Raw genomic sequence first — 11,144 nt, 5'->3', positions numbered from 1 at the left:
ATGTGTGTGTCCAGGCGTCTGTGCCTAAGTGAGTCGGGTGGACTTAGGAATCTATCGCCCAGAAATGACATTCTACCGGGTCGTTCAGTTTCCCAAAGAGTCCGTTCATACCCACTGGGCTCCGGGTTCTGGGTTCTGGGCCTCAGGCTGTGTAAGATGGACAGGGAAAGTCTCGCCTCTGTGTCCCGGGTGTTCCCTTCCGCGTTCTGCATCCTCACTTTACGTCACGTCTGAGGTCTGAGGGCCCCTCCCTCAGTACGCTGAAACTCTCACAGGCCTCAGTCCACGGTGGAAGGTCCCCGGGTGGGGCGGGGCTAGAGCGAGCGCTGACCACCCGAAGAGCATCGTGCTTCAGAATCTCAGGCAGCCTCTCCCCCCTCGGGCCGTCCATTCCATCAGTGTAACTGGGATCGTGGGCACTCGGGAACAATGTCGTCGGGGGCCGGGACTCGGGTCCTGCACCTCGTGGGCGTCACCTGTGTGCCGGCCAGGCCTCCCTCAGCTCCCCACGCGGTCTGTCTGCCCCTCCGTGGGTCCCCTGTTGGGACACCTTGCAGAGCTGTGTGTCCGGTTGAGGAGCACAAATACAATATTCCTCCCTTTCCCCTTTATCTACTCTAACTGAAGTGTGAGTGACTGATGTATAGTCATTTCTAGCAGGCTAAGGGAGATGGCCTTTTTGTTTTTATTTTTGTGTTGTTGTTGTTTTTTCTCTAAGCTGATGTGAATTCACGAACCAAAGGGGAGAAAATAGCTAACATTTTCGGAGGGCTTGTTACCCGCCAGGCGCCGTGCTGCCGATGAATTAGTTCCAGGTGGCCTAGCTGAGGGAGGGACTAACACAGGAAAATCAGGCAGCGGGTGGAAGGCCCACTCGTGGCCCCATGGTCCCTCCGGGGGACGACCTTGCTCTCCTAGCTCTTGCTCGCCTTGTACGTTGGAGTTCTAGAATGAAATACTTTTGTAACCGAGGTCATAACAGCCGCGAGCGAGACGTGCGGCGAGGCAAGAATTGGAGAAAGAAAACACCATTGACGAACGCTGCCTTTTACTGTGACAAACTCTCTCGGATTCTGGAAACACTGTTCAGAGGCACCCTAAACCTAGTGAACAGCGCTACTTAACACCTAGCGGTAGAGAGACGCCCGGAAGACGCAAAGCCTTCTTTCTGTTCTCGACTCGCCACACTACGACTGGTCTCCTCTTCCTCAGGGAAGGTGAGATTCACCTGGATGTGGCTTTTACATTCCCCTTTTCCCTTCCCCGCCGGACATGAGTCCGGGGGAAACTAGAGAGACTTTCACTCTTCAGTGAAATGTTCTTTTTTTGTTGTTGTTTTTTAGATTTTATTTATTCAGTTTAGAGAAGAGATGGGAGGGGAGAGAGAAAGAGAGAGAGAGGAGAAAGGTACAGGAAGCATCAACTCCCATATGTGCCTTGACCACGCAAGCCCAGGGTTTCGAATCGGTGACCTCAGCATTCCAGGTGGACAATTTATCCACTGCGCCACCACAGACCCGGCTGAAATTTTCTCTTTTTTTTTTCTTTCTTTTTTGTTTTTTTTTGGAATTTTCTGAAGCTGAAAACGGGGAGAGACAGTCAGACAGACTCCCGCATGCGCCCGACCGGGATCCACCCGGCACGCCCACCAGGGGCGACGCTCTGCCCACCAGGGGGCGATGCTCTGCCCCTCCGGGGCATCACTCTTTTGCGACCAGAGCCACTCTAGCACCTGGGGCAGAGGCCAAGGAGCCATCCCCAGCGCCCGGGCCATCTTTGCTCCAATGGAGCCTTGGCTGTGGGAGGGGAAGAGAGAGACAGAGAGGAAGGAGGGGGTGGGGGTGGAGAAGCAGATGGGCGCTTCTCCTATGTGCCCTGGCCGGGAATCGAACCCGGGTCCCCCGCACACCAGGCCAACGGCTGAAATTTTCAATGACAAGAAAGCGGCTCTTCTAGAATGAGGGGGGTCCTCTGTGCATCATGGCCTTCCCTGGGCCCCACGGACCTCTCGGAACAGAGGGTCTAACTCTGTTCCCTCTGCGAGGTGCTGGGGAGATCTGACCAGATTCGAATGCCCTCCGTTCATTTAGTCACTCATTCACTGTTTTACTAATTTAATATTTATAGAGTCCCTTCTAGATGACAAAAATACCCCCCCCCATGGAGCTTACAGTTTAGTTAAAAAGATAGCAATTCATGTTACCAGAAGAAGCCAGGGTTTGAGTTGCCCATCCCCATCGAGCCAATCACAGAGAGGAGAACTGAGTGGATTGAGTGTCTTGAATCAACTCGATAGCAACCTGGGAAGGCAGGGACTTCAGGTCCAAACAGCTGCCGGAACAATCTCGGCGGCCTGGCCTGTTTATATGATCTAGGGAGGTTAGGGATTGGTCACAGAGCATGCAGTTAGTTAGGTCGCAGCGTGCGGGAGCTGGGAACTACCAGCGAGAGGAGTCCTGTGTTCCTTAGGCAACAACACAAAGATTCAAGTGAGTGCACAAAGCTTCTACCCATCCACAGTGACTTGAAGCCCTTTACGCTAACACAGTAATGACACAAACAGAAGTTAGATTTCAAGCATGAGAAGCATTTATAGGAAAAAGACAAAGATCTAAGCAAGGTAGGGATGTTCAACATGGTCAGGGAATGAGGGAGGGATGTGGAGCTGTGAATAAAGAATAGGAGCAGAAGGAAGGATGTCACAGGCTGAGGGACATTGGCAGGGCCGGAATGGAGACGTGACAATCTCAAGTGACTGGAAGAAGGACAGTGATGGAAGTTCAGACAGGGAGGTAGAATGTGGTCCTCGGGGCTTGTGGACCCTGGTTAAGATCTTAGACTCTGTCTTGTCAGTCAAGCATCTAAAAAAAGTTTACAAGGAGAGAGTTGACTGATTAAAGCTCAGCGAGAGAGCAGGAGAGGATGCCCACGGACCAATTAGTAGGTTAGCAAAGTAGTTGAGGTGACAACTAGTGGTAGCTTGGAGTAAGGTGTCCCTCGTGGAAAGAGCTAGAAGTGAGCAAATTCAAGATACATTTAGGAGGTAAAATCATCATTACTTGAAGTTGAGTTGAAAACGGAGATTCAAGGGAGAAAGGGAATGTCTGACCCGTCTCGTTTACTGAGAGAGAGAATGTTAGAGGAGGGTCTGGCTCAGGGGCAAAGAGCGTGGGTTCAGGTTTTCTGTTTTGTTTTGTTTGTTCATTTGTTTTTTGTATTTTTCTGAAGTGAGAAGCTGGGTGGAGGCAGAGAGACAGACTCCTGCATGCGCCTAACTGGCTTCCACCCAGCATGCCCACCAGGGGGCGATGCTCTGCCTATCTAGGGTGACGCTCCATTATGGCTGGAGCCATTCTAGCGCCTGAGGCAGAGGCCATGGAACCATCCTCAGCACCCGGGGCCAACTTTGCTCCAATGGAGCCTTGGCTGTGGGAGGAGAAGAGAGAGACAGAGAGGAAGAAGAAGAGGAGATGTGGAGGAGCAATGGGTGCTTCTCCTGTGTGCCCTGGCCAGGAATCAAACCTGGGACTTCCACATGCTGGGCCGAAGCTCTACCACTGAGCAATCTGGCCAGGGCAGAGCATGAGTTCAATTTTAAACACACTAAATACAAAATGCCTTTAACCCTTCCAAATAAGCAGGTGAGCACTGCTACATCTAATTTTTTTCTGAAGAGAGTTTATAAGAACGACATGAACCCACAGAGATCTGAGTAGCTGAATAACCACTGGTTTACTTCAAGGATGTCCCTAACAAATATTTTAAAACATGCATGGACAATATAAATTCATTCGCTCATTACCTAATGTTTTATAAAATTACTTCTATGTTCTAGGCACAGTGACAGGCAGTAGGGATACCATGCTTAGTGGCAATTATATTTCTACTCTAAAGATGCACTCAACAAATATTGATGATGTTCATATTATGTGCAAAGCGCCCAGGTCGAGCATCAAGTTCTAGCAGTGAACAAACAACAGGTGTTGACATTGGCCACGGCAGCGAGTGTGTGGCAGCCCAGCTGGCCCTGTAATCTGTTCTCTGAACTGAAGCTGTTGCTGATTTTCTGACACTTTGATGTTGATGGCAGGGAATATCCCTTCTTTCCATTCAGAAGCATGTGCCCTTTCGTAATCAACCACTGATTGATTAAACCCGTTTAAAGCTGGTTTTGATCGTTACTCACTGCTCTACTAGAAAGCAATCGATTCTCTCCTAGGGGCATGAGAACTTTGTTTTCCCAAAACTATAAAGAAAAGCAATTTAAGATAAAGAAATAGAAATGGAGATGCTGTTAGGTCAGTGCAGGGGTGGCAGGGGGGAAGCAGCAATTTATACAACATTGCGGAAAGGCGGCCGGGAAAGGAAGTGCAAAGGCTCTGAGTAATGGGCGGTTTGTGAAAGAGGAAGCCAGAGGAGAGTGACGAGAGGAAGAGAGGCTTGCGTTGTAGCAGGAAGAGTGGCCAGGGGCCAGAGCAGATGTAGTCTTGCAAGGTAAGATCGGAAGAGGAATCGATCCCGGCACTTGATAGAACGTCGGATGTCAGAGACATTAGGAATTCAAGCTCTAGTTTCCGCTGTAGGAACCTGAAAGTGTGGGCATGCCACTCCCCAAAACAGGTGTGATCCAGTGTGACAGCTGCTAGGACAAAAGAAAGGACACCAAGACACAAGGAGAGTTAGCATTCAATGCATTTAAGGTGGGAGATTAGAACCCTGAGAGAGGAGGTAACACGTGAGATGAGAGTGTGTCTCCCAGGCCAGATGGGGTCAAAGCAGAAAATGTATGGTAGGGAGAACATTCCCAGCCAAGAGCACCCACAGCACAAGGGCATCGAGGTGAGAATCATCACAGTTAGCACCACGAATGAAGAAACCCCACAGGTTCAGGATGAGCCTCTGAGTTCAGACTCTCTTCTGGAGCATTCAGCACCTGTGCCCCAGCTGTCCTCCAAGTAGGAATGCTACATCATGTCCTCCGAGTAGGAGCGCTACATCGTGTCCCCTGAGTGGGAGCGCTACATCGTGTCCTCTGAGTGGGAGCACTACATGGTGTCCTCTGAGTGGGAGCGCTACATGGTGTCCTCTGAGTGGGAGCGCTACATCATGTCCCCCAAGTGGGAGCGCTACATCATGTCCCCTAATTGGGAGCGCTACATCGTGTCCTCTGAGCAGAAGCACTACATCATCTCCTCCGAGTGGGAGCGCTACATCAACTCCTCCGAGTGGGAGCGCTACATCGTGTCCCGTGAGTGGGAGCGCTACATCGTGTCCCCGAGTGGGAGCGCTACATCATGTCCTCCGAGTAGGAGCGCTACATCGTGTCCCGTGAGTGGGAGCGCTACATCGTGTCCCCGAGTGGGAGCGCTACATCATGTCCTCCGAGTAGGAGCACTACATCGTGTCCCGTGAGTGGGAGCGCTACATCGTGTCCCGGAGTGGGAGCGCTACATCATGTCCTCCGAGTAGGAGCGCTACATCGTGTCCTCGAGTGGGAGCGCTACATCGTGTCCCTTGATTGGGAGCGCTACATCGTGTCCCCAAGTGAGAGCGCTACATCGTGTCCCCTGAGTGAGAGCGCTACATCGTGTCCCCGAGTGGGAGCGCTACATCGTGTCCCCTGAGTGGGAGCGCTACATCGTGTCCCCGAGTGGGAGCGCTACATCGTGTCCCCGAGTGGGAGCGCTACATTATGTCCCTTGATTGGGAGCCCTACATCGTGTCCCCAAGTGAGAGTGCTACATCGTGTCCCCTGAGTGAGAGTGCTACATCGTGTCCCCGAGTGGGAGCGCTACATCGTGTCTCCTGTTTGGGAGTGCTACATCGTGTCCCCGAGTGGGAGCGCTACATCGTGTCCCCAAGTGGGAGCACTACATCGTGTCCCCTGAGTGGGAGCGCTACATCGTGTCCCCGAGTGGGAGCGCAACATCGTGTCCCTTGATTGGGAGCGCTACATCGTGTCCCCAAGTGAGAGCGCTACATCGTGTCCCCTGAGTGAGAGCGCTACATCGTGTCCCCGAGTGGGAGCGCTACATGATGTCCTCTGAGCAGAAGCGAAGCACTACATCATCTCCTCCGAGTGGGAGCACTACATTGTCTCCTCTGAGTGGGAACACTACATGGTGTCCTCCGAGTGGGAGCGCTACATCGTCTCCCCCGAGTGGGAGCGCTACATGGTGTCCTCCGAGTGGGAGCACTACATGGTGTCCTCCGAGTGGGAACACTACATCGTCTCCTCCGAGTGGGAGCACTACATCGTCTCCCCCGAGTGGGAGCACTACATGGTGTCCTCCGAGTGGGAGCGCTACATCGTGTCCTCCGAGTGGGAGCACTACATCGTCTCCTCCGAGTGGGAGCGCTACATCGTCTCCTCCGAGTGGGAGCGCTACATCGTGATTCAGTGAATAGCTTCTTCTCCTGGACGTATGGACTTGGTACTTTGAAATTTATTTAGAAACTAGATTGAACTCAGTAACTGATTCTGAGGAAACCGACAGGTATTGGAAAAAAGAAATGAATAAACTTGAATATATTTCCCTGAGAAATTCCTACTCTAAAGATGCATTCAACAAATATTTGTGAGGTTCATATTACATGCTAGGTGCTCATGTCAAGCATTAAGTTCTACCAGTGAACAAACATCAGGTATTGTTTGTTCAAATATTTATATTTGAGAATGTATTTATAATAACCTAGAGGAAAGGAACTAAAACCTGTTCGGTAAGTCACCCATGCTTTCCTCCAGAAGAATGGCTGTGATCTGAAGAATAAGAGTATCGCCCAGGCAGTTGGCTAAAATTTGATTCATCTGAGCCTTAATTAGCAGCCTATATATGTTTATTTTAGATTTTTTAAATCAAGATAAGAATAAACCTAAGAAAATAACATAAATTTTTAATACTTCACAATTTGCTCTTTTTCTTTTTTTTTAAAGAGAGAATCAGGAAGGGAGAAAGAAGGAAAGGAGAGAAATGAGAAGCATCAACTCATATTTGCTCCACTTTAGTTGTGTATTGATTGCTTCTCATATGTGCCTTTACTGGGGGACTCAAGCTGACCCAATGACCCATTACTCAAGCCAGTGGCCTTGGGCTTTAAACCAATGATCTTAGGGCTCAAGCCAGTGACCTTACGATCATGTTGATAATCCCACACTCAAACTGGCAAACCCGCATACAAGCAGATGAGCCTGCGCTCTATCCAATGACCTTGGGGTTTCAAACCAGGGTCTTCAGCATCACAGGACAAGGCTCAATCCACTGTACCACGACCAGTCAGGCCTCTTATTCTTTTCTTTTCTTTTTTTTGTGACAGAGAGACAGAACGAGGGACAGACAGAAAGTAAGGGAGAGAAATAAGAAGCATAAATTTTTCATTGCTGCACCTTAATTGGTCATTGATTGCTTCCTCTTATGTGCCTTGACTGGGGGGCTACAGCAGACCGAGTGGCCCCTTGCTCAAGCCAGCGACCTTAGGTTCAAGCTGGTGAGCCTTGTTCAAAGCAGATGAGCCCGTGCTCAAGCTGGCGACCTCGGGGTCTCAAACCTGGGTCCTCCGTGTCCCAGTTCATTGCTCTATCCACTGTGCCACTGCCTGGTCAGGCCTCTTATTCTTATTTTTACAGTTCTGACACAGTTTCTTTAATTGTTAAAATTTGGAGGAAAATAAATTATTTGTAATATTTTGAGTTCTCAAGTTCAGCAATTTTTTCTTTATATAAACTTTGATTTTTTTTCTTATAACGTGTTGTTTTGGAATCTGTGGATTATTTTAGATTAAAATATTTTTAATAAAAACTGTCTAAATGCAAATGGTTTTGTCCACTTGTACTAATACTTTTTTTTGCAATAAAAATTGAATTGTGAACATTGTACTTAGTGGCATGTATTATAGTTCATCCAACTGTCCAGGTGTTAAATTTAGGCATCACAGATTTCAGGAATTTATATAAAATAATTTATGGAATCTATGGCTTATTTTAAAAAGAAAAAGTAAAGCAATTAAAATTTTGCTAGAAAAAAAGGAGAAACCCTTTTATTGGGTTTTGTGGACTGAGCCAGTATTTTATGACTATCTTTCAAAAAAAGGTATTATCAAAATAACTGAAATGCATTTTCTGAGCATTTACTAATTAATTATAAATATCTGGTTTTTAAGATCAGTTGCAATAGAAACATAAGACATTTCAAATATAAAAATCTGGTATTTTGCCTGAAACTAAACAAGACATGATGAAATTATTTGTTCCATGAATATATAAAAGCTAACATCAGCGAGCACATTATAGACATTATGCTAGGCTTCTCACATACAATTCTCTTCTAATGTCAATACAACATAACAAAATGATTATTATTATTAGCTTACAAGCACAGATGCTCACAACCCTCCAATGCTCAGGAGGCTTAAAGTAACTCACCCAATTTTACAGAGCTATTAGGGCTACCTCTTACAATGAGAAGATGAGTGGACAGGAAATGGAAAAATAACTTTTAAAATACATAGAATGAGAATTCAGAAGGACAAGAGAGAATTGTTCCCCTTTAGGCCTGAATGAGTAATATTCTCATCAATGTGATCACTCTCTCTTTTAGGAAAAGCAACATATAAACAACTAAAAACATCTCAGCCACTGACTGATTATATCTTTGGTGTCATTTTCATGGGTATTTGTATAATTACTATTCTATATCACAGATTAATTGGGAAATAGCCTGAAGGAAAATATTTTTTGAGAAAAAAATTTAAATGTTATTGGAGTTTATTTTTAATGGTCAAACAAAAAATATTTATAAAACATTTTCTTGTATCAGTAAATCATAAAGATTTTTTTTATTCAACTACATAATTAGTTTTTCAAAATCAATTTCAGCATAATCAAATCATAAATAGCATCTCAGTATTGCCTTTGGCACCTATATCGTTCACAAGCACTTTGAATGTTCTCACCCTACTATAGTTTTCAGTATGCTTAAAGCTAACTGTAGAAAATACATAGACTAATAGAGAAACTAAACAGTTCTTATTTTTAAAAATAAGCCGAGCTGCTCACAAGCCAGTGTTGTGTGTAGGTAACACACCTGTAGTGTTCTTCACGCCATACACAACAGCGACATGGTCCGCTCGCGCAAGGGCACCAGCAGACGCGAGCAAATACAAATTTCTACGGAATAGTCATTTTGCTTTTTTGTAATCTGCAATAAAACAAACGTGCTGATTTTGTATGTAGGAAGGTGAATTTAATGTTATATTGGTTATCAAACAAGAAAACAGATCATTTTTATGGATCCATGATACACAACATAAAGGTTTAGTAATCACTGGTTTCGAAGACCAGACTGCATCCAATTCCAATCAATTCAGCGAATGCATAGCTTCCTATTTTTCCAAAAAGACTGAGTAACCATTTCTTATCGAATATTAGGTAGAGGCAACCGTAAAAATTGGATGTACAATGGAAAGTAAGATTCCCAAAGCTGATTTGCTGTTCCTCATTAAGGAGCGAAATAGTCAATCAACAAAAACTAAAATGATCTAGAATCATGCAGGAAATATCTTCGCTCTGGTCACTTGCCTATTGCATCTTGACCATCTTCACAGGAAATGCGTAGGCAAAGCCGCAGTACACGTGTGGAGTCAAATTTCTTCCCGATTTTGGTGATTCCAGGCCATCCAGCAAGGGTAAGTGGGTCTGATCACGGGTGGAAATGCCCCACCATTTTAAAATAGTAAAGTGATAGGAACACCAAAACCAGAATGAATATGAAAGTCAGAAAGCTGGGGGGAGGAGAGAAGCAGAAGTAGGGGGAATGCCGTGTAAAATATAAGAGAAATCAATTTTATCTTGTATGGGTAACTTTTCAACCCAGGTGATACGTTTAAATCACATCTGAAAAATACCATTTGTGGGGAAATTAAGTCAAAATCTTTAGCCACGCCTCCTGGGCCACTGAGTTCTTTATTAAAGATTTCCCAGTAATATAAATAGGCAGCCAGTGGGGTAATTAACTTTCTACTGAATGCTGAAAAAATAGTATAAACGGCATTTTTAAGTCTAAATCCAAATTTGGCTTTGAAAAGCTTCAGTAATCTGCTGGCTGTGGTTTTGCTTCTATAAACTTCCTGGTGGTCAGACCCCATGAAAGTGTAGTCATGTCCCTCGAGGACCCTGTGCAAGTCCCTAGTGGATGATTGTCTTGAACCCGAGATTTCAATGCGCGGGGGTGACTGTGACATTTCAGTAAGAGCAGGGGCATCGTCTCGTCATTGGTGCGTTTCAATAGAGTACTTCAGAGCAGTTCCGTGCACAAGGCCTCACAAGAAAGCAGAGGGTTTCAGTGGAACATAACCTCAGAGGTGACCGGGTACAATCTCCATATATTCAAGTTCTAGAAAATGAGAAGCCGGAAAATGGAATGATTTTCTTCTACTTCCTGTCCACAGGCCTTTTTTTTTTTTTTTTTTTTTTTAACCATACCAGAGTTTACATTAAAAAACAACAACAGTTTAAAAATTTGTAAAATCATCAACAATGGTAAATAGATGATAAATTATGGTCTGCACATAGAATAAAATTAATTTTTCTTAAAATTAGATTTTAAATCAGATAGATTATAGACACACTACATAAATATACAGGCGAAGGAGATAGAAAATATCTTTATCACAGCAGGTAAAGGAAAAACAAAGTTACTTTGCAAAAGTATGCAGAATAGGATCACTTCTTGTAAAATCAAAAATAATTATTTATGGGGTGTGTATAAAAAGAGAAGAGAGAGAAGTGCAAAGGTTAAAATATTTTTTGAGGTTCAATTTCTTATTTCTAATATATAGCAGGAGCACAGGCATATAATTATGAAAGCCCTAGAAAATGCTTTTAGATATATGTTGAAAAGTAAGACAGCCAGAAAATAGGTCTATTGTACAAATCCATGTCATTTTAAAACTTACTGTTGTCTCAGCTTCTTTGTATCGAGCGGTTGCCATGTGACTGGGCTCTCATCAATGAAGCATACCAGACATCTCTTAGGACTTCCAGTAAAGCACTTTCCTATTAAAAAGAGCGGAAGTGGCCAGCTCTTTTGTCCCGCCCACTTCCTCCTTGGAACATGATTGATGTCAGGAGATACAGCAGCGATCTTAAT

The sequence above is a fragment of the Saccopteryx leptura genome, chromosome 8, assembly GCF_036850995.1.
Source record: "Saccopteryx leptura isolate mSacLep1 chromosome 8, mSacLep1_pri_phased_curated, whole genome shotgun sequence".
NCBI lineage: Eukaryota > Metazoa > Chordata > Mammalia > Chiroptera > Emballonuridae > Saccopteryx > Saccopteryx leptura.
This window is presented reverse-complemented; position numbering follows the sequence as displayed.